The following is a 25,522-nucleotide window of genomic DNA, read 5'->3' on the forward strand; positions in this document are numbered from 1 at the left end:
AATAGGAGGGGAAAGACTTCAGAGGACTCAGCAAATATAGGATGGAATAATGAGTTGCATTTATTTACTTATCCAATCTTTGTTAACACTTATTAGAAGCCTGGCACTGAATTAGGATTTAGAGAAACAAAAATGAATGGTGCAGTTCCTACCCCAGAGGGGCTCACAGTCTTGTGAGTCTGATTTTGCCTCGGGTTTAGAAAGGCCTGTGGAACATCTCAGAGCCTCTCGGTAGGAGCAGAGAAGTTACTGGGGAGTACATGTATGTGATCTGCAGAAGCTAGTCAGGATCCAACTTGCGTTTATTACATTTCCATGGATGTTCAGTTGCCTTCTTCTGCCTACTCCTGAGCTTTCATCCAAGAGAAATCAGTGTTTGCTTTACAAGGTAAAACATTGATTTAGCCTTCAGCCTAGACATTCTCTGCTTACTGAGCGCCACAGGCAACTTCATATCTACACTTTCATCCTGTCTCTTTCAACTCTACTCTTTAAAAAAAGAACTTTCCTATTAAACACTGTTATTCTGAACAATCTCTGGCTTTTTACATTTCTAGCCAAACTGTTTTCAAAATACCTGCTATTTCTTATAGACTTATAAAGTTTTTAACCCTTTTGAAATTATATTGAACTAGTCCTACCTTTTGATGTATTTAGTTTAGCAAGTATCAGGGACAGTTTTAAACTGATGCTTCAGTTTGTGGCTTTGTTATAGATGGAAGACTTGTGGCTGAAAATAGGGCTAAATCCTACTTCCTGAAGTTGCTTATTTTAGAGTCTCTAGAATCAGGTAGGCATGGATTTGATTCTCAGTTCTTAGTAACTACATGACCTTGAACAAATTAATTCATCTCTCCAAGTCCAAGTCTCCTCAATCTTAAAATGGGTCTAATACGTCTAATACATGAGATGGTGTTTGGCTATAATATGCAAGATACCAAAGATATAATAAGGTACAAAAACAGATACAGTCCTGGGAATACCCAACACCTAGATTTAATGTGTTAATATTTTACTAATTGTTTTTCAGATTTTTTCTTTTTTTTTTTTTTTTTTTTGAGACGGAGTCTCGCTCTGTCACCCAGGCTGGAGTGCGGCGGCATGGTCTCGGCTCACTGCTAGCTCCGCCTCCTGGGTTCACGCCATTCTCCTGCCTCAGCCTCCCGAGAAGCTGGGACTACAGGTGTGTGCCACCACGCCCTGCTAATTTTTTGTATTTTTAGTAGAGACGGGGTTTCACCGCATTAGCCAGGATGGTCTGGATCTCCTGACCTTGTGATCTGCCAGCCTCAGCCTCCCAAAGTGCTGGGATTACAGGCATGACAGACTTTTTTTTAAATAAATAAATGATATATATCAAGTGAACAATGTTTTTGAAACTTAATCGTCATTACTTGTAAATCGATTTCACTAATTTTAACTATTGCCAAGTATTTGATTTTATAAATGAAATAAATATGCAATCATTTATTTATCCATTCTTCCTATAATAGACATTAATGTTTCCATTTTTGTATTACCAGAAATTCTGCAATAAATATTTCACACGTTTATGTGCTCACACATATTTATCTTGTTCTTTCTCCCTGTATATATATCTAAATCTTGGTGAAGATTCTTTTTAGTTTTAAAAATACATATCAGAGTGCCTTTGCATTTCTCTCTGTGGACAATCATAATATCTAGAAGTAACGACTTTTTTTTTTCATTTCTTTGACAGACTTCCAGTTGCCTAACCCAAATGCCAATTTCATATGGGCACCCTGCCACTCTTCTAAAAGACTACATTTTTGCAGGCAATTTTGCAACCTGGTAACTTCATTCTGGTCAGTGAGATTTAAGCAAAGTGTTTTGTGGGACTTTAGGAAAGCCTCCTTAAATGGGAAAAGGTGAGCTTTTCTTCCTCACTACTTCCTTCCTAAAATTGCCTAGAATGAAAATGCAATGGCTGGGAGTTTACCTTGAACATAAGGCCATATGCAAAACTCATAGAGCAACAAGATAGAAGTATGGGTCCCTGAACACTGTGAAGCTGCCACATCAATCCTGCCTCTGGATTCTCATTCTCTTTCTCTTTCTTTTCTTTCTTTCTTCTTTTTCTTTCTTTCTTTCTCTCTCTCTCTTTCTATCTTTTTTTTGTGAGAGAGAAAGTTCTATCTTATTTAAGGTATTATTATTTAAGATTTTTCTGTATATACAGCTGAAATCCTAATGGATACACTTTCCATTTCCTGTATCTCTTATCTTTTCCTTGAGCTATTGTGTTATCTTTGACCTCCAGGAAAATACTGAATAATAGTGTTCATTGCAGCCCTCCTTCTATTATTCTTACCTAGAATAGAAATGAATCAAAATCTTCTTCATTAAGTGTGGCATTTGAGTTTTTGATATTAGAGTTTTTCTAGATATCTTTTATTATTAAGGGAGAAGAAAATAAAAAGTACATCTTATCTGTCTGTCATCGTTATATTTTATCTTAGTTAAAATCAGAGAAGTAGCCATTAACTACTAGTAGATAGTTGCATACATTAGATCTAACCATATATAAGCTTTTAAAGGCTGTTGTTCTTTTAAAATATTTCTCTTTATGTTTAATGTACAACAGGGACATTTATAATCCAAATATAGTCCATATGTACATGTAGCAAAATAAATCTTATAATAATAAGATTATAACAAAATAATATAGCATACTAGTGAAATAGCCACAATTAAAATTCCCATGTCAGGTTGGGCACGGTGGCTCACGCCTGTAATCCCAGCACTTTGGGAGGCCGAGGCGGGCAGATCATGAGGTCAGGAGATCCAGACTATCCTGGCTAACACGGTGAAATCCCGTCTCTACTAAAAGTACAAAAGAAATTATGGTGGCAGGCCCCTGTAGTCCCAGCTACTCAGGAGGCTGAGGCAGAAGAATGGCATGAACCTGGGAGGCAGAGCTTGCAGTAAGCCGAGATCGTGCCACTGCACTCCAGCCTGGGCGACAGAGCGAGACTCCATCTCAAAAAAAAAAAAAAATCCCATGTCAGAGAATTCCTAGTATTACTTTGCAATTGACTTTGTTTGTTTGTTTGTTGTTTGCCTGGCATTACTACAGACAGAAGAAACAAACTTCATCTTATGAACAAAATATTCTTTTTGGTTAGGCATTCAATTTTTAATGACAGATTTCTGAACTTGGCTTTTAAAAAAGTAGGCTGGATAACTGAACACAAATAAATAACAAAAATTTCCAATCACATGGTACCTATAAAGAAGGTGCTGCCTTTATTTTAAAGAAAGGGAAACATTTATTAAAGACTTTTCAGAAGAAATAAAGAATAAGGAGGATCAGAATATCAAAACTTCAAAAGATGGATCAATAGGAAAGATTAATATTTTGATCTTTCCAAAATATTTGCTTGTTATATATACTGCAAAGTAACATCTATATTTTATTTCTTTTTAGAAGCCGAACACCTGTTAAATGTTACATACATACTCTAACATTTACTTTTAATGCATGTGCAAATACTTCACAATCTCCTCTTAAAATCCAACAAAGCGCCTGCCCACCCAGGTCTTTTCTATAATATTTTAAACACACATCTGAAGTTGTTGGCCATATGTGCTGGAACTCTAACTGCTGCTGTGTCTGAAGACACAGACAAGATTTGGATTAGCTACCCAATTTAGATTTTGAAAATTGTATGATCTTTGTGCTGAATAGAACCTCAAACCACAAAGGATTTGCAGTAATGACCCCATCAAAATATTCAGGTTTATAGAAATAGTACCAGTATACAAGTTTATTTTTGCTCTTAAATATAGTAATATTGGAATACATACTGTTTCAAGTCAGCTGTATCTTTTATGTTGTGTTCATGTTTCTCATCTCTTGATTCAACTACTTAGAATATAGCCTAAAGGAAGCAGATGGTAAGTGAGTGAATAAAGACCTGAATTCTAGTTCCATAATTATTTAGCTAAGTCCCAGAGATTGGTTGGTAGAGTAGGCTTTTTTTTTTTCTCCCAGAGATAGTATATATGAATCCTCTCCAAGGTTGCTAATACTAATGATAATCTTCACTATACAACTCTGTTTAAACAAAGCACATATTTCTGGAAAAATTACCAGGGTATTTTTGTCATTTTGCAATGAAAATAAATAAGATCATTCCACTTCCGCAATTGAAAGGATGTCAGAGGTTATGAGGAAAGTCAAACAGAAGTTTGAAATTTTATTTCAAGAATTACTATACAGTAATTTTCAGTCAATCCATATTCTCAGATGTCTTGTGGCACCTGTTTATAACATCCAAGGTAGAGCAGATGGAGTTACTACAGGTGAGGCTGAATTTAGGAAACAGGAAAATGCCACAATATTTATGCACTGATGGATCTGAAATTGAATCATATGAAATTTCAATATTTGAGTTTCTGACTTTCAAAATGACAATTTCATTTTGTTCAACCCAACATTAATGGCTAATATTTATTAAGCAGTAAGGGTTTTATATGTATTCAATCACTTATTCCTCACAGCTATGCAGTGTGGCAGTAATTATAGTAACCCTTCCCATTTGAGAGATGATAAAATGAGCCACAAAGGGGTCAGAAATTTCCCTTAGGTCACAGAGCTAGTAAGTCTTAGAGCTGGGTTTAGGATCCAGGTGCTCTGTGTTTGATGCCCAGGCTCTTTACCTGCACTACACTGGTTATATATTTAGCCCACAGAATATAAATAAGGTCAAATTCATATTCCAGTTCTGGATGGCAAAATGCCCCAAATTTCTATCCATTGACCTAAAGGTAAAGCTAAATTCCAGACCCATGTATATGACTTCCTCTTGGACAGCTTCACCCGTATGTACTTCAGATTTTTTCCACTCAACATCTCCAAAAAGAAACTTATTCTCTTTCTCCACACTGCTCAGTAGCCCATGCTAGAATTTTACGTTTTTCTTGGACTCCTCCTTAATTTCAAGTTCATTCAGTTACCAGGTTCAGTCATATCTATTTCCTTATCTCTTTCATACCTACCTTCTTCCCTCCACCTCTACAACCAGAATTTCTCACCTGCACAACTATAATAGGCTTCTATTTTTCTGCCTATGTCGACCATTGGTCTGCCTCAGTTCAATAATCCATCAATCACTGCGTGAATTTTTGAACATGTAAATCTGATCATGTTATACTCCCTCTTTCCTGCTGGATAATTTGTATATAACTTATATTATTCTGCAACTCTTCACTGGTTTTTCCCATTCCTACTAGTCTCAAGTTCCATGCAGGGAGTATTAGCCTATTACATTTTGTAGTCACATTAATATACGTATAATAGTGCTATGTTAAATGTGTGTAAATTGTGATTTATAATCAATTTCCTTATGTAATTGAGGTGCTTGTCACTTACATTAAAGTGTTCATTTCAATTTCTCAAATTATTTGCTTTTGTATTTTTCTACTTTAAAAGTATTTCAGGTCATTTGTAGGTACATTACAGAGCATGAAATGGTGCCACATGACTTATAATTGGCATAAGGCTTCACTTTGCCATTGGGCAGATCAACCTTCTATGACTTATTAATTCTTATTTCTACTATAAACTGATATTTTTAAGGATATTGGCATAGCATTTTTATATTAACCCCAGTTCTTGTGGGGTTAGACTGTCGTTTCTTCAGAAAGGACAGATTAAACAAAGTGAAGTCAATTTCTTCACAATTTCCTACATATAGATGTCACTGGCATATTGAGCATTTTGCTCATGTGTTCAGATGCACATACTCACAATTGCGTTTGTTATCCTCTTACTCCTCACTAGAGATAAATAACCTAGTTGATTGGAGTGTGCCAGTATGTTGTGATTTGTCATGTAAAACCTAATTTTTAATTAAATGTAATTTTACTTTTTCAGTGTGTTGGTTTGTAATATTCCTTATAGCTGAAACTAAGATGAGTAAGCTGTCTATGCTTGGGGTCCTTGGGGTGTTCTATAATGTTTAGATCCTTTTGGTTAAATTTCATGAGAATTAGAGGTAATGTGGCATTGGAGGAGGATGGCATTGATGTGTCAGCAATTAATAAGAAACAGAATAGAGACTGGTCTGGCTTCTTTCTTAAAAAGTCGCAGGAAAATATACAGCACCAGAGCTTTTACTAATGGGTAGGCCTGGTTCTACTAGACAAAGAACATAAGTATCACCCTTCTTCCTCTATAATAATTTAGAATGAGTTCATTCAGGTCCCATTTGCATCTCCTTGTCCTTTCTCACTGCCAGTATCATATCTGAGTTACTCATAACCACATGAAAAAACATTTTGCTACCCTTCCCGCCACACTGAGCTGCAAGTGACTTCTGAGACTATCTCAGGCTGTCTGATTAGACACTCCACAGCAATTTCTCCTGTTTGCCTGGGCTTAAGGGAATGCTGTGAGGCCAGCCCTCACCCTGGGGTGCACTTCGAAAGTGAGACAAAGTTATTCTGAGACTTCCATCACCTCTACATCACTAGTCCTGCAGTCTGCCTCTAGATGGGGGACAAGGAATAGATTCCTATCTGACCAACATCTAACTCTTGTGTTTTTCCTCTCTTTTCTTTTAACCCTTTATTTAGCATGCTTTATTTAGTCTCAGGGACAGTAAAAACAGGCTTGAGCTAGTCTTATATTCTTCTAGATCATCTTCCCTTATGCCTGGTCCTTGGCTTTTTATTTTCAAAAGTCAGTAATTTAAGAAATAAAAGGTATCCAAATTGAAAAGGAGGAAGTCAAATTGTCTCTGTTTGCAGATTACATTATCTTATATACAGAAAAACCTAAAGACCCCACCCAAAACTGTTAGAACTAATAAATTCACTAAAGTTGCAGGATACAAAAGTAATATAAAAATCAGTAGCATTTTTATACATAATCCACAAACTAGCTGAAAAAGAAATCAAGAAGTCAATCACATTTACAATAGCTACAAAAATACCTAGGAGTAAATTTAATCAAGGATGTGAAAGACTTCTATAAGAAAAACTGAAAAACACTGATTAAAGAAATTGAAGAGGATACAAACAAATGGGAAGACATCCCATGCCGATGGATCAGACAAATTAATATTGTAAAAATGATAATACCATCCAAAGCAATCTGCGGATTCAATGCAATCCCTGTCAAAATACCAATGGCCTTTTTCTAAAATTTGTATGGAGCTGCAAAAGACCAGGACTAGCCAAAGTAATCCTAAGCAAAAAGAACAAAGCTGGAAGTATCACTACCAGACCTCAGAATATACTACAAAGCTGTAGTAACCAAAATAGCATAGTATCGGCATAAAAACAGACACATAGACCAATGGAACAGAATAGAGGACCCAGAAATTAATTCACACATCTATAGCTAAATGATTTTTGACAAAGGCAAGAACACTCATTGGAGAAAGAATAATCTCTTTGATAAATGGTGCTGGGAAAATTGAAATTCATGTGCCGAAGAATGAAAGTAAACTCCCACCCCTCACTCTATACAAAAATCAACTCAAAATAGATAAAAGATCCAAGTGTAAAACTTGAAGCTATAAAACTATTTGAAGAAAACAGAGAAACTTCTTCAGGACATTGGTCTGGGAAGATATTTGATGATAAGGCCTCAAAAACTAGGCTGGACGTGGTGGCTTATGTCTGTAATCCCAGCACTTGGGGAGGCTGAGGAGGGTAGATCACCTGAGGTCAGGAGTTTGAGACTAGCTTGGCCCACATGGTGAAACCCCATCTCTACTAAAAACACAAAAATTAGCTGGGCATGGTGGCACACGCCTGTAGTCCCAGCTACTCAAGAGGCTGAGGCAGGAGAATCACTTGAACCTGGGAGGTGGAGCTTGCAGTGAGCAGAGATTGTGCCACTGCACTTCACTCCTGGGCAACAGAGCGAGACTCTGTCTCAAAAAAAAAAAAAGAAAAAAAGGAAAAAAAAAAAAAAAGAAAAGAAAAAACAAAAACCCACAGGTAACTACAACAAAAATAAACACACAAGATTATATGAAGCTAAAAAGCCTCTGCACAGCAGCAAAGGAAACAATTAACAGAGTGAAAAGACAGTCTACAGAATGGGATAAAATATTTGCAAACTGCTCATTCATGGGGTATTGATATCCAGAATATTCAAAGAATTCAAACATCTCAACAGCAAAAACAATAATCAGTTTAAAAAATTGGTAAATAATTTGAACAGACATTTCTCAAAAGACATACAAATGGCCAACAAATATATGAAACAATGCTCATCAGAGAAATGTAAATCAAAACCCCAATGAGGAATCATCTTATGCCGGTTAGGATGGCCTATTAGCAAAAAGACAAAAAATAACAAATGCTAACAAGAATGTGGAGAAAAAGGAACTCTTACATACTGTTGTTGGGAATGCAAACTAGTACAGCCACTATGAAGAATAGTTTGAAGTTTCCTGAAAAAACTACAATAGGACTGCCTATGACCCAGGAATCCCACTATGGGGAATCTATCCAGAGAAAAGGAAATCATTGTTTTGGAGAGACATCTGCACCCCCACATTTATTGCAGCACTATTCACAATAGCCAAGATGTGGAATCAACCTAGGTCTCCATCAACAGATAAATGAATAAAGAAAATATACCATACACATTTGATGAAGTACTATTCAGACATAAAACACAATGAAAATCTGTCATTTGTGGCAACATGGATGGGCTGGAGAACATTATGTTAAGTGAAATAAGCCAGAAAAAGAAAGTTAAACATTGCATGTTCTTGTTCGTATGTGGAAGTTAAAAAAAGTTGATCTCATAAAAGTAAAAAGTAGAACAGAAAGTACCAGAGGCTGTGAAGGGTAGAAGGAAGGGAAGAATAGGGGGAAATTTGTTAAAGGATAGAAAATTATAGCTAGATAAAGGGAATAAATTCTACTGTTCTGTAGCACTGTAAGATGTCTATATTCAACACTAATATATAGTTTCCAATATCTATAAGGAAGATATTGAACATTCTAATCCAAAGAAATAATGAATACTTGAAGTGATGAATATGCTAATTATCCTAATCATATTGTATTAGGGTTCTCTAGAGGGATAGAATAGGGTAGATATATAAAGGATATACCCTATCTCTAATATGTACCCTATCTCTAATAGAGTAGATATATAAAGGAGTTTATTATAAAGTATGAACTTAAATGATCACAAAGTCCCACAATAAGCTGTCTGCAAGCTTGAGGAGCAGGAGTGCCAGTCTGAGTCTTAAAATTGAAGAATTCGGAGTCTGATGTTTGAGGGCAGAAAGCATCCAGCAAGGGAGAAAGATGTAGGCTGGGAGGCTAGGCCAGTCTTGCATTTTCATGTTTTTCTGCCTGCTTTGTATTTGGTGGCAGCTGATTAGATTGTGCCCACCAGATGAAGGGTGGGTCTGCCTTCCACAGCCCACTGACTCAAATGTTAATCTCCTTTGGCAATATCCTCACAGACACACCCAGGAACAATACTTGCATCCTTCAATCCAATCAAGTTGACACTCAGTATTAACCATCACATCACTGTCCATTCTATGTATTGAAACATCACTACAAACTCCTTGAGTATGTGCAATTATTATTTGTCAATTAAAAATACAAATTTTAAAAAATGTCAAGAATTTGCCTTACCTGCCATTGTTTCTGTTGTGTCATCCCTTCCCAGAGGAGAATAAGTACTGACTATTCTTACTGTTTATTACTGCTTAAAGGAGGAAATGTAGTTAAAAATACAGAGGAAAAAAAAGTAGTTACTATATCAGAAGTTTTTTGCACTACAGGCAATTTTATTTTGGTTGTTTTATCATAGTTTTAATCTTAGTCATTGCTATAGTAAAAACTCAATGGTTAATTAAAGTTAATATTTTTAGTATTGGCAAAAAATTACAAGAACAAATTTTAAAATATTTAACCTTTTTACAACCCCAATGTCAGAATTACAATGTACCTGGAATAGACTTCCTATCTGTGTTTCAATTGGTTTATGTTATATATGTATTTTTTTACATAGTAAGTAAAAATCATTTGTAATTAGGAAACGAATGAACCAGGCTATGTAGGCGCCTAACATTATGCATATATTTAAGTTACACTTTATTACTCATTTGCTTTAACAAGTTAAATCTAGCAGTGTCATTCTTTTAATGTGTGCATTTTAAACTAATGAGAATTTATTTCACTGTGCTGTAGAATAAAATGTCAAATAAGGAGAAGCCACAAATATTTATTTTATTTATGGGTCATAGCATTCTCAAAAACTTTATCTAGAAATTAAAAAGTTGAAATAGAAAAAAAAACCCTAAGCAAAAAGAGTTTAAGAAGTGCTAGATCAGGAACAGAAAACCGAACATCACATGTTCTCCCTCCTAAGTGTGAATTCTCACTCATTGGGAGGGACACAGGGAGGGGAACATCACACACTGGGGCCAGTTGGGGGTGGGGGCAAGGGGAGGGAGAGTATTGGGACAAATACCTAATGCATGTGGGGCTTAAAACCTAGATAACAGGTTGATGGGTGCAGCAAATCACCATGGCACATGTATACCTATATAACAAACCTGCACGTTCTGCACGTGTATCCCAGAACTTAAAGTATAATTTAAAAAAAAAAAAAGAAGAAGTGCTAGATCCTTTCAGCTGGTTTCTGAAACCAGCTACCTAAGATATTTGGTGTACTTTTATTCCTGTCAGTTCTAGCAAAGATTATGGAAAAACAAATAATTTGTAAATGCTGAGAATTGTACTTACTTCAGAGGATTATTGTAAGAATTAGTTGAGAAACCCAGAGCCTGGCACATGATAAATTCTCAATAAATGCATAATAAATATGTTCTTGATGCCATCTGGAAGGAAACTGTATCAGAAAAAGGACAAAACTGTTCCTGATCCTGTACAGAAAGTAAGACCTCCTGGACTGTGATGTCTGTAGAGGGTTAGGTGCCAGGGTTCGCAGAGCACATAGCTTTAATGGGAAGGGAAGCTCATTCAGGGAGAACAAGGAGAGTTAGGACAGGTGCCGAGAATCTAACAGGATGGGGAATGCAGAGGATTGTGAACACAGGCAGGAGACTTTTGGCCTGCCAGAGAACAGCCAAGGTGTGCAAAACATGAAGCAACTTCCAAAAAGTGAAGATTCACAGGCAAGGGAAAGAGAAAGAATAAAGGGAAAGTACACTTAGAGGATATTGTAGGGAGGGCAGCAAAGCTCTAGCAATAAGACAGTAAGACACTGAGTAAATGACAGGTTTCCAGCTGAGCTCTTCCTTCTATAGAAGCAGAAACAGATCAAGAGCAAGACCCAGACACTGACAAGAAAATATCTAGCTGTTAAAATCCACTTAGGATTAGTTATCAAAATTAAAATAGATATGGTACTTTTAAAAAAGGCATTAATGCATATTATATAATTATACTGTATGATTATTCTTAAGCACACATTTATCTTTCTTATTAAAGTTTCAGTTAAGAATTCTGAGAAATGATTATATTTTTATAAACCATCTGGTTTAGCTGTAGGCAAACTCAGGGAAAAATATGTCTGATGAGGTTAATCTTTTTCATTCCCCAACAAATCAGAACAAAGGCTGAGGAGAAGGAGGAATGTTCAGAATTGAAACAATGAACGTAAATGTACTTAAATATTTGCATATAAAATTTTTGACATTTAAACATTACTTGAGAACCATTTTTCTTCACCACAATTATGTTAAATCTTCCATCATTTTATATATGATCAAATGTGATATGACATTAAGTCACTATTCTGAGGTAATTAGTACATTTAAGACCACAGTCATTTGGGGAGCTAACAGTGGGGGACTTCATAAACTAAGGTCCTTGAATTGTATTTCCATGAAGCATGTGGAGAATGATTAATTGAAGACCACCACCTACATGCAATAATACTGTTTTCCCTCATTCTCTGCCTCCTTGTTTTTACATCTTCTGTCCCATTTTCTCTTCACTCTGTATGATTATAACCCCTTCCCTCCCTGATATCATCACTTAATATTTACTGCTTTTCTTTCCAAAAAAGTACACTAAAGAGAAAAAAAGTCAAATGTTGTAGAATCATCAATTCTTTGTTTAATGGTATCAATGCTCTGTTTAATAGTATTATTGAAATTTAAAGAAGTAACTTAATTTAGGTTCAATTTAAATTGTTTACTTGTCTTGGATTCTTATTAGCACCTCTTTTTTTTTTTTTTAGATGGTGTCTGGCTCTGTCATCCAGGATGGAGTGTAGTCACGCAATCTCGGCTCACTGCAACCTCTGCCTCCTGGGTTCAAGTGATTCGCCTGCCTCAGCCTCCTGAGTAGCTGGGATTACAGGCACCAGGCACCATGCCTGGCTAATTTCTGTATTTTAGTAGAGATGATGTTTCACCATGTTGGTCAGGCTGGTCTTGAAATCCTGACCTCAAGCGATTCACCTGCCTTGGCCTCCCAAAGTGCTGGAATTACAGGCATGAGCCACCGTGCCTGGCCTTATTCTTACACATGTAACTCATTATTTAATAACATTTAATTTCTGGCTTTTCTAATTCAACCTTAGAATGAAAGTCATTAGTTTAGCAGTGGACCAGTAGCTGTGCACAGAGCAAAGTCCTTGTCCTTATGGAGTGCATATTATAGAAGGGGATATAGAAAAAATTTAGAGAAATATAAGATACAATTTTAGGTACTGATGGGTGTTATAAGAAGAAATATAGAGAGTATGAATTGAGAAAATGATGGGCAGGAACTTGTTTTAGACAGAGTTGGTGTGTGAAAGCGAACAAGAAAGGGAAGAATGTAGAGTTCAAAAGGACATAGCTCATGGAGAGCCTTAGAAGTCTTGGTGAGGATTTTATTCTGCGTTTGATGAGAATCCATTGGAGGGATAATGTCAGAAGATTGATAATATGATTTACACTTAAAAAGAATTGCTTTGGCTTCTGTAGCAATATGAAGAGGAACATCAAAGAGGAAGACAAGTCAAGATTATGCAGCAGTTAGAAGAGGAAGGGGTGGGAAATGGTCAGGTTTGAGCTACGTTTAGAAGTAGAGATGATGGTATTTGATGATGATATTTGGACACTAGATGATTAGTTTAGTACTTAAAGTCATAAAAATCTTAAATGAGTTTTTGTTTAATAGAGGGTATAGCTCTCATCCTCCCATATAAATGCCGTCTGCCTGGCCCATCTTCTACATGGTACCTCATGCAAAGAAATCTAACATTCTAATAAATGCACCACAAGAAATTCAAAGTTTTCTTGGAAAGTAACATGACCAGTTATCTTAACATCCCCTTTCACCACCTCCTTTTCCCTCTGATTCTTATGTGGCTCAGTAGCCACACCACATTCTCCCTCCTCCCTCTCCCCTCAGCTCTCGCTGAGTTCAATCAGCATCAACTCATCTCTCTCTCTTCCTCTCCTCTTGTCCGTTGGGGGTCTCTCCTTCTACCTATTTTGACTTGAAACACTCTTGGCTTCCTCAAAGATGAAGTGAGGTGCTGCTTTGGATGTCTTAGATTACTCTTCTTTGCCCATCACCCACTCAGCACAGTGGAGGCCAGGCCAGCGGCCACCATGTCAGCAAGGTCTCCTAAGCCTCAAAGGTCAGGGGATGAGGGGAAGGGTTTGAGACTCATACACTAATACCTGTTGCCTCTTCTACGCTTACTATTAGCCAAGAGCCAGAAAGCACAGGTCTAAAACACCTGGAAATCAGTTTAACTTCAATTTGAACTAGAAATGTCTAATAGGACATTTTGAGAAACAATATCTAAAAGTAATCATCTTGCTTTAAATACTTACTTGTATTCATAAATAATTGTTTTACAAATCAAACAATTATTCTTACGGCATAAAATACATCATGTGTCATTTAGGTATGCAATGTTTTAAACTTTCAACTGATTTAGGAATCATTATTTTAAAATCTCTAATTTGCGGGGACTGGACTCTTCCTTATTTTGATAATTCTATTTGTAAATTTTTATTTCCTTTTTAAGTTGTAGGTTTTTGTATTAATTTTTCTAAATTTATTTTTATTCACTCAACTATTGTAAAATATGATTGGGCTGGGCGCAGTGGCCCATGCCTGTAATCCCAGCAGTTTGGGAGGCCGAGGCAGGTGGATCACCTGAAGTCAGAAGTTTGAGACCAGCCTGGCCAACATGGTAAAACCCCATCTCTACTAAAAATACAAAACCTAGCCAGGCGTGGTGGCGTGTGCCTGTAATCCCAGCTGCTTGGGAGGCTGAGGCAGGAGAATTGCTCAAATCCAGGAGGCGGAGGTCGCAGTGAGCCAAGATCATGCCATTGCACTCCAGCCTAGGCAACAAGAGCAAAACTCTGTCTCAAAATATAGATATATATATTTATTATACCAGCTGATTAGTATTTGCACATGCCAATGTAATTCTTTGCTTATAAAATTTTGTACAGCTATGCTTTGGTGAGATATATGTTTAATACCAAATAGAGCAAAAGAACTATTAAATAAGATATATCTTTCTGAATGTTTTAATGAGTTATATAGTAATAATTTCTATTCCCTATAATATACTCAAAATTGCTTATAGCACATTACGTACGGTACTATGATTGTGACTTTTTTTTTTTTTTTGAGACAGGTTCTTGCTCTGTCACTCAGACTGCAGTGCAGTGTTACAATCTCAGATCACTGCAACCTTCGCCTTCCAGGTTCAAGTGATTCTCATGCCTCAGCCTCCAGAGTAACGGGGAATACTGGTGAACGCCACCACCCCTGGATAATTTTTATATTTTTAGTAGAGACAGGGTTCTACCATGTTGGTCAGGCTGCTCTTGAACTCCTGACCTCAAGTGATCTTCCCACCTTGGCCTCCCAAAGTACTGGGATTACAGGTGTGAGCTACTGCACCTGGCCTGATTGTGAATTTAAACCCTCTTATTTTGAAAAAGAAAAGTTATCTGAACAAGGCCTTTTTCTCCCCTCTATTTTCACTTTTTTCAACTATATAACCTCTTATTATGAGCTTGCTAAATACTGTCCTATATGAATATATATATAAGTATGTATTTAAACTAGACATGCGGTTTCTGGCTCTTGGATAATAATAAATACAGGAGAGGCAACAGGTTTCAGTGTATGAGTCTCCAAGCCTGCTCCTTATTCCCTGACTTTTGAGGCTAAGGTAGCCTTGCTGCTGCAGTGGCTGCTGGACTGGCCTCCACTGTGCTGAGTGGGTGGTGGGTGGGCAGAGAAAAGAAATCAAAGACACCAAGAGCAGCACCTCAATTCACCTTAAATATATAAGAAGGCCTTTTTTGAGACACAAATGAAACATAATTGCTTCTCGTACTTAATGTTTTGTCATTAACATTTTCCTCTGTCAATAACATCTATTTTAAAATGGAATACTTTTGGAAAGTGAGAAGAGTTCTGAAGAATACAAAAAAGGATATTGTGCTCCCAAGCAATTCAAGAGAGGGTAGTGCACTAAATTAGACTACAGGGACGGGGAAGTTTCACTAAGGAGGTATCTGAACTGAGAAGCTACGACGGTCAATTTTGTGTCAACTTGACTGGGCCGTGGGATGCCCAGACATTTGATCAAACATTATTCTTGGAGAGTCTGTGAAGGTTATCCTGGATGAGATTAACATTTGAATTGGTAGACTGAGTATAGAAGATTGCCCTCCTTAATGTGAACGTGTCTCATCCGATCAACTGAAGAAGTGAATAGAACAAAAAGGCTAAGTACAAGAGAACTTCTCTTGCCTGACTGGGTGAACTGAAACATCAGTCTTCTCCTATCTTTAAACTCATTGACTGAATAACTGCCTCTTCTTGGGTCTCAAGCCTACCACTTCTTAGATTGGAACTAGTACTGTTGGCTCTCCTAGTTTTCATACCTTTAGACTCAACCTAGAACTCATACCATTTGGCTCTCCTTGGCCTCCAGTTTGCCTACTGCAGATCTTCTAACTTTCTAGCTTCCTAAATCACATGAGCCTTTTTTTTTTTTTTTAAAGATGGAGTCTCGCTCTGTCGCCCAGGCTGGAGTGTAGTGGCGTGATCTCAGCTCACTGAAACCTCCACCTCCTGGGTTCAAGCAATTCTCCTGCCTCAGTGTCCCGAGTAGCTGGGACTACAGGTGCCCACCACCATGCCCTGGCTAAATTTTGTATTTTTAGTAGAGATGGGGTTTCACCATGTTGGCCAGGCTGGTCTGGAACTCCTGACCTCAGGTGATCCACTGCCTTTGGCCTCCCAAAATGCTGAGATTACAGGCATGAGCCATCGCACCCAGCCACCACTTTCTTATAATAAGTATTTTTACATGTATAAAATAAAGATATATGTGTGATCTATATCTATATATTTAATATCTAATATGTACATACTCTATAAGAAGAAGCAAAATAGAATTATAATTCATTTCCCCTCTCTTATTTTTGTGTTCTCATTTATATGTGGTATGCTGATCAATACTACTGCTTCAAGTTGATTTACAGTGAAAACATAACAATTTGATAAACATACAATCTGTTTTTAAAAATTGATCATTTAAAAAAGGTAGATTTCATTTTTCTTATGTACTACTTAAAATGCAAGGAATTACTTTCACCAACAGAGCCTACAAAGGTACTAATTGATTTGTAGGACTGGTTAAGTGCAGGAGAGAGGCATTTTCTTGGGTAGATGCTTATGAATTCTTTTTGTATAGTATGTTTTATAAGAAAAGGTATCTTGAAGGCACTGAGGATGTCGTATTTGACACACATTCAATAAAATCTATGCAGAGTAAGAATCTGATATAATGGGCTCACTTTATGTTTTTATCAGAATTTATTTATTGAATAAATATTTATTGAACATCAACTACGTGCCAGCTCTGTTCTTTATGCTGGAGATAGAAAAAAGAACAACACAGACAATGTTCCTGACTTCTATAAGTGGGTATTCTACTACAGGGACAGATAATCAACAAATAAGCAATGCAAACAAATTAGTATATGATATATAAATTATATATATATCTCTCAAATGATTATGATTAGTGTCCACAGTGAAACAAGTAGGGTGCTGCTGTGATAGAGAATAATGGAAGAAACATAACTAGAAAGGGCCTATCTGAGGAAGCAACATTTATAATCATGATGATCTTTTCTAATAGCACAATGTCTTTAGTTTTCATCTTTTTCCTCCCATTGATATTACTGATCTGGAGAATGATTTATTTTAATATGCCAAGGATTTTTTGTTTGGATTCAGGGGGACAGATGCAGGGTTGTTATATGGGTATACTGTGTGATGCTAAGGTTTGGGTTACGGATGGTTTAGAGAGTGATTTAATAATACTTTTCATATGGATTCTATTTCAATATACGCTTCTCAATTTCTTAACTTTAAGTCACAAATATATTTCATAATCCAAGCCCTTTTAGTTCAGACATTCATGTTATAGAACTTTTACAACTTAATTTATTGGTGAAGCCAATGTTTACTCTGTATGTCTTAATGTGATTAATTTTAATTTGTATCAATTATTGGCATATATTTCTGATTTGCTTTGTTTCCCCTGCTAGATTGTTGGCTCTATGAGGCAGGAAACATATCTAGCTCCAGTGTCCAGAATAGGGGTTTACACATAAAAAGGAGTTAAATATTTTTTGAAGGAATTGCCTGAAAGAAATTTCTATGATGAATATTAACAGAATGATCTAATCATTATTACACTTATTTTTTTTTCCAGATAGGGCCTGACTTTGCAGATGTTAAATTCTTTCTACTCTTGACTTACAATCTTAACTCCCTCTTTCTAAATGTGAAGGCTGGGAACTTTAGGGAAAAAATCAGCAACAAGAAAAATTTCTCTGATCTTTCCCATGCCAAAGAGTTGGTGATGAAGAAAAGCTATTTCTGAGGACTGAGTATGCATCATCTGTGCTTGGCTTTCTCTGCTCCCTTTAATATTCTATTGAAAGTCCCTCTTTCGTTAAACAGGAAAGAAGATTCAAGGAGGAACTGAAATAGAGAGAGGCTCCTTTGCAAACCGGTATCAAATAGATCCCAGTCACTTGTAACATCTGCCCTACCATTGGAATAACATAATGAGAGGCCTGGGCAACCCAGAGAGAAGTGTAAATGACAGCAGTTACTAATAAGAACACTGTTGAATTTTGAAAAACTTTTGCATGCTTTAATTTCTCCACATTTTAAGTAATTATACTAATTATGAGAGTGCTGTTATTAATTGTTTGGTCACAAATAAAAACAAAAGTCATTTCAAATATATATCTGACTTTACTGCTTTCCTATAGAGAATTGCTTTCCACAGTGAATTACTTTTCATGTTAAGAAAAAGTAACATAAAAATTCTTGCTCTTGGGGATGAGTTGATGACATAGGCCCTCACATACACCACTAGTGGAAGTGTAAATTTATTAATTTATTCAACAAACATTATGTGCTAGGCATAGTTCTGGGCACTGGGGATATGGAGGTAAGCCAAACAAAATCTCTGCAGTCATGGAGCCTACACTTTAACTGGGAGATGCAAGTGTAAATTAGATGGTATTTTATACTATGGAGAAAAATGAAGCAGGTTAACGGAGAAGGGGAGTTTGGGGAACAAATTTTCTTATTTTAGTGTGTTAGGGAAAACTTGGCATTTGAGCAGAGGTGTGAAGAAATCAGAGGAACTAACCATGCCGATATCTGTAGAAGGATCACTCAAGATAGAACGAGTAGGCCTGGAGTACACAGAGGATGCTATAGCTAAATAGAGTGAGTGAAGGAGAGAAAGAGATCGGAGTTGATGTCAGGGTCTAGGTCTGAGTGAGATGAGAAGTCCATGCTTTCTGTTTTAAAGGGGTTTTTAAGTAAGAATGATATGACTTGTTTTAAAAGACTTCTGACTTCTCTATGCCATTTTGGGGCAAAATTGATAGAAGAGAGATGTACTAGGAAGCCATTACAGTTAATCAGGCAAGAGACAATGGTGGCTGGGACTAGTCCCCACGAGTAGCAGTGGAGGTGAGGATGTGGTCAAATATCTAGATGCATTCAGAAGTATAATTTTGGGGTGTACAAGAAAGGCTTGGCCAAGGAAGATTCTAACATTTTTAGTTAACTAGATGAGTGGAGTTGCCATTTTATCAGATACTGATGAAGACAGTTTAAAGGAAGAAACCAGGAATTTGGTTTTATATATGATCAAGTCAAGATATCTATTAGAAATCCAACTGGAATTGTCAATACAGAAGTCTGGAGCTCAAGGGGCGGGATCCAGGCTGAAAAAAAAATGATCTTAGGATTGTCAAAAAAGAGATGGAATTCCCATCCGTAAGACTGTATGACTATGAATGACTATGGCTAAGAAGACATAGTACATGGAGAATAGACAGGGAAACAGAGTGAGAGCAGAACTATTGGATTCAATTTTCAATAAGGGATATAACAGGACCTAGTGATTTACAATGTGAACTCTGTGGTCAGAATGTCTGAGTTCAAACTGCGGTTTCAGCAAGGATTATCTGACTTCAGAGCATAGATAGAAATGGAAGTTTTATAGTTTCATATAAATTATTGTGAAGATTAAAAAAGAACCTGCTCACAAAGTACTTGGCGTATAAGTACTCAGTAAATGTTAGTCATCGTTATGCGCATCATCAGCTTCATCATTAATGAGTAACAATTTCTAAGGAAAGATGGATGGTAATACCCATACTAATGATCTTCAGAGTTGATAAAAGAAAGTGGTAGACAGAGTTTTTATACCCATCACTACAGTAGCAGGTTTCCTTCTGCCCCTTCCTGTTTTCTTTTATATAGACCTCAGTTACTCACAAATACCAGCCACATGGTTTGCGTTTCTCGCTATGTTAAATTCTTGATCTGTCTTTTACTTTAAAGTTGCTGTGTTTATTGTAATATCATAAAAAGATCCAGGGTTTTAAGCAGTTTGTGCTACATGTATAATTCCAAAGCTACGCATATGCCCTAGCCACTCAATAGTAAAGGACCTGTGAACTGATTAAAAGAAGTAAATCATGAGAATGTATCTTTAGATTAAGTTGAATAAGATACCAGGGAGCCAAAGGTGTGCATTCAAGTGAATGAGAAACCAGAATGGCATGGAGAAAACAGAAGAGCTCAGGTGGTCTCCCTCCTAGATGGGTGAGCTGAAGGGAGCCAGAGGGTAAGTGAAAGGTTCTACAGAAGGTGACGAGCAAGAAGACAGTGTTGATGATGTTGAAGTCCTACCCAGGAAGAGCTGTTTGTTTCTAGAATAGGAATAAGTAATGTAGTTACATCAACTTGGGATGTCAACAAAGGAAACAATGGCATTATGATTAAAAACCAGTTATTTTCCTATATGCTGGATTCATTCAAAATCAATATTGTTAATTATCATACATTCCAAGTCTTAGTAAAATCAGGCAATAAGCCTAAAAGAATTCAATGCCCTGTGTTTCTATTTTGGCAACATTGCCTTAATAGTAAACAGAAATAAAATTTTAAAGATTAGAAAAATAGTCAAAATAATCTATTTTTCTTTTTCTCCATTTAAATTTTGTAGAATTTTGTGTCTAGGAACATGTATATATACATTCATATATATATGAACATACACATGAATATATTAATATATATGGATATACACTCACATATGTTTATATATGTGTGTTTAAAACTGCAGGCCAATGTGAAAAGGATGAGTGCGATTTCATTATTTTCAGTTAAGCATCAACTATTTAAATCTTATAAAATAAGTTCTTATCTAGTAACAAATCATAATTGTAGGTTGTTTCTACACAGATACCCATGCACTGGGACTGTTTAAGGCAAGTATGTTAACCTGGAGTCTATGGAATCATAAAGGATCCATGGATGAGCTTCACTAGATTTACAGCCTCCCTGAAATTATATGAACATTTGTATATTTGTGTCTGTGTAAGTAAGTTTCTAGCATCTAGAGACACTGAAGGATTCTTAACTGATTCCTAATCTCCCAAAAGTTTTAGCCTGTTTTTTTTTTTATTATACTTTAAGTTCTAGGGTACATGTGCACAACGTGCAGGTTTGTTACATAGGTATATATGTGCCATGTTGGTTTGCTGCACTCATCAACTCGTCATTTACATTAGGTATTTCTCCTAATGCTATTGCTCCCCAAAAAATGTGTCAACTATTTAAAATAAAAAATAACATAAAATAAAAATAAATAAAACTATTTAAAACAGAATCCACCAGAATATTGATGGATTATAAATGGGAAGATTTGAAAATCTATAAGCAAGATACTACTTCTATCCAGACATCTCTGATCCTCTGTAATTATTTTTCTCAAAAGTTATTTATCCTAGATAGTCCCCAGAATTATTTAACTTCTATACTCAGAGAATAAGATGGGGTGTTTTCTAACAACTTACTTCCTCTGTGAAAGAACACTAGTCTGGGTTCTGACATATCCCTGGGCTCACAGCAACATTTCTGTTTTTTTTTCTATTCTCACCCAAGGGTTTCGGCAGATCAGGCTGGAGGGTGGAACAGAGAGGATTTTAGAGCTCATCGTTATTTGCAAGGAAAATCTGCTTTGCTTGATTTTTGTGTATTTGGAAGAATGTTATTGAGAACAAAAGGAGAAGGTATTTGAGGGATGGAGAGAAAGGATAAAGAGGGAAGATTCAAAAGATACTTTGTTATATAGAAACACATTTGTTTCTTTGGGAACTGGCAATTTGCAAATGCTGTCACTAATCTGTTTAACATATGAAGATTTCCAGTTTAGTGTACATGCTTTATATAATCAATTAACAATTATTATTACATATATACTAGATGCTTACTGCATTCTAGTCATTGAAGAGGACAGAAGGGAAATAAAAATCACACTCTCACCCCTTAAAATATGTATAATTTGAAGCGGAAATTAAGCTAATACTAATACTAACAAATACTAATCAAAAAGAGGAAATTATTAAGTGGTATACATATATAAAATCAACTGAGGTTATATTTACTAAGAACAAGTTTAGACTTCTCTCATCCATTAAAAATGTTTCATTTAAATTATGAAACATTTTAAACATATCAACTATTATAGAATATAATGTATCAATGAGAACCCCATTATGAAAGTTAAATATATATTTACATTTGGACCTTTTTTTTGTTAGATTTAAAAAGCAAATGAAGTGAAATGTTCCAGTTAATACCCATTCCTTCCACTCTTTCCCTTCCCAGAAGGAACACAATCACAACACTGACAGGTATTCCTATGTATGGCTGTGCAGTTTTTCCATGTATGTTGTACATTCCTAAAGAATACACTTTGGAAATTTCAAATATTTGCATAAATAGCACAACATAGAATTTCTGTTGCTTTTTTAAAAAAAGTTTATTGTTTTGTTATTTACATGACACACTTGAATATACTTTTTTCATTTTAAAGGTTATAGAGCTTTGTTAATCTATTTTTATGCTTAAAGAACAGTTAGTTGTCTTTAAAAATCTCATATGTTTTCCCCAGCCTAAGATATGTCTTTTCACTCTTTTCATGCTGTCTTTCATCAAACAGAAGTTATAAGCTATGATAACTGTTATAACATTTTTTTCCATTACGGATCATACTTTTTGTTTCTTATTTAAGAAATACTCTGCATAGAAGTTGGAAAAGAAGAGGGCATTCTAGACATAGAATCCAGACAAACGGAAATTGGCATGGTAGAAGACAATAAATAGATTGGCTTGACTGCAAGAAAAGGGACCTGAAGGAGTTGTCTCGTCCACCTTTTCTCAGCTCAGACAGAAACTGGTAATATTCTAGGTACCTTGAGATAAATGGCAGAGTCTGCTCAAGAATGTAGGAGATGGCTTCTTAGTCTACATGTTCCAGGCCTAGCCAGGCCCTCCTAAGATGAAGGGATTATTATCTTGGTACATCAGTAACCATCTGAGGGATTGCAGCTTGCCAAGGCACCCAAGTTAGGAAGCTCTGAAACTTTGCCACTAGGGGGAACGAGCACTAAGCTGTCCTTGACAGATCTTTGGCAAACTAAGATAATCTCAGAGGTACATTTTTCACAGCCTCACCACTGCGAGGTTCAATAAACCTTTTTCCAAGAATATTTTCTCTTATCTACCTTTTCTTACATCTTATATCTATCTTGTTTCTGAGGCCATCACTATCTGAAGTAAAGGCAGGCACAATTTTTCCACCTAGATCACTGTTCTCTGGCTAACGTCCCTGCTAATTGACAGCCTTTTTCAATTGTTTCTTCCAGAAACGTCTCTAATTATCAAATAATTACAGTAACTTTAAGCTAAAGTATGAAAAGAACACAGATTGAATCTACACATCAATTCAATAATTATTTATTTTATAACTTCGTTATTTGCAATGTTTCCTCATTATTCTTGTTCTGCTCTTTCTACAATGTTGTATTGCTCTGGAACAAGCAATAAGCAACACATTTTCATAAAGCTAATTATAAAATTTTTTAAAATGACAGTTGATATTGATATTATTTAAAAGTTGTCTTAGTAAATATTTTGGAAACTCACCAATATATTTATTCTGTCATACTTTACCCTCAGAAAAACAAGAGGTAAAAAGGATTATTATCACATTACTTCCATACACATCTAAAAAATACATCACACCTACAGACAAATATATTTAAAAGGATTTGAAAGAATGAAGTCAGTTAGGAAGTAGTTCACTGACATGGCAATCAGAGTTTGTCAATTCAAAATCAACATTCATCATTCTCACATGTTCTTGTAAGTAACAAGTCAATCAAAATGGAATGGAGGGAAAACACCTTCATCAAAGTTTAGCAGCAATGACAGGTGCATGCTTCTCAAATAAAAACATACATGCCAATGGAAAAACAAGCCAGCTACTAGGTTTGTGTAAATGGTACTACTTTTTGTAAATGCTGAATCCCTGGCATATATAATTTTAGATTTTGATTAATATCTAATTTACATAATTTTATATAGACGATTCTATTCTTTTACACAGGTATATTTGCCAATTAGTACCATCCCTTTCACATACACACAATTTAGCCAAAACGACATTCTGTAGGGATCTATATAAGTCCTCCAGATGATTCCCTTTCAGGCTAAAATTTGAGAACCATTGCATTACTCTGGACTACGTCTCTGAAAGACTTAATAGCTTAAATATTTATATATATTATGAATGCATACAAAGGATATGATTACATACTACATAATATGAACATTATTACATAGGCAAACTTCATAGCAGAAATAGAAGTCTAAGAGGATTCTGCATTGGCTGACAAAATCTATGCCAATTTTTACAGAATTAATTTTTATAAAGTATTAACCTAAGGTATCACAAAGTTCCCTATGATGTCATAACCTAATACATGTAGAATGGAAGAAGTATTGCCTAATGCCTCAATCTCACTACATCTATCTGCTTAATTAGAGATCTGTTGAGCCTAAGTTAAAATTTAATTTAGTATATATATATATATATATATATATATAAAATAGCAATAACAAATATTATTAGCAAGTTTAAAGAAAAGTGTTGGCCGGGCGCAGTGGTTCACACTGGTAATCTCAGCACTTTGGGAGGCCGAGGTGGGTGGATCACGAGGTCAGGAGATTGAGACCATCCTGGCTAACACGGTGAAACCCCGTCTCTACTAAAAATACAAAAAAATTAGCTGGGCGTGGTGGCAGGCACCTGTAGTCCCAGCTACTCGGGAGGCTGAGGCAGGAGAATGGCGTGGACCCGGGAAGCGGAGCTTGCAGTGAGCCGAGATTGTGCCACTGCACTCCAGCCCAGGCGACAGAGCAAGACTCTGTCGCAAAAAAAAAAAAAAAAAAAGAAAAAGAAAAAGTGTTATCTTTCAGAAACAACAATTGAAAAAATAGTTATGACTTATGTCAAAATCTAGTATTGGGTATGAAGATGCAAGTGAAGCCAGAAAACATCAAATATATTTGATCTATAACTAAGGTGAGTGGATTATTTACATATTGCTAACAATCAAATCTTTCAAAAACAAAAACAAAATACATTCAATTTCATAATTCCCAAGATGTAGAGAGAAAAGCTGAAATATAATTACACTGCTCTATTTTTATTGATAGATAATAAGTGTATATATTTTAGGGTACACATGATAATACATTCATATAATTTGAAAAGAAAAAATCAGTATTATTAGGATATCTATCACTTTAAATATTTGTCTTTTCTTTATGCCAGAAATAAATTTTTCTCTTCTAGCTATTTTGAAATATACAAGAGATTATTGTATGTTATAGTCACCTTAATGATCTATCAAACAATAGGTCTTATTTCTTTTATCAAACTGTGTATTTGTACCATTAATCACCTCTCTTCAGTCCCCTCTCCCTCCCACTCTTCCTGGCCTCTAGTAACCACCAATCTGCTCCCTATCTTCATGAGATCCACTTTTTAGGTTTCCACATATGAATCAGAAGATACAATATTTGTCTCTCTGTGCCTGCCTTA

At 35.9% G+C, this 25,522-nt stretch overlaps 1 long non-coding RNA gene across 1 annotated transcript; it reads left to right on the top strand.

Moving 5' to 3' along the window:
* Nucleotides 1–200: 200 nt before the first annotated feature.
* LINC02877 (long intergenic non-protein coding RNA 2877) lies at nucleotides 201–18,285 on the top strand. Its single transcript, XR_008523459.1, has 3 exons — nucleotides 201–388; nucleotides 1,721–1,812; nucleotides 17,995–18,285. It is a non-coding gene; the product is annotated as a long intergenic non-protein coding RNA 2877 (long non-coding RNA).
* Nucleotides 18,286–25,522: the final 7,237 nt, after the last annotated feature.

The sequence above is a fragment of the Pongo abelii genome, chromosome 2 (assembly GCF_028885655.2).
Source record: "Pongo abelii isolate AG06213 chromosome 2, NHGRI_mPonAbe1-v2.0_pri, whole genome shotgun sequence".
Taxonomy (NCBI): Eukaryota; Metazoa; Chordata; class Mammalia; order Primates; family Hominidae; genus Pongo; species Pongo abelii.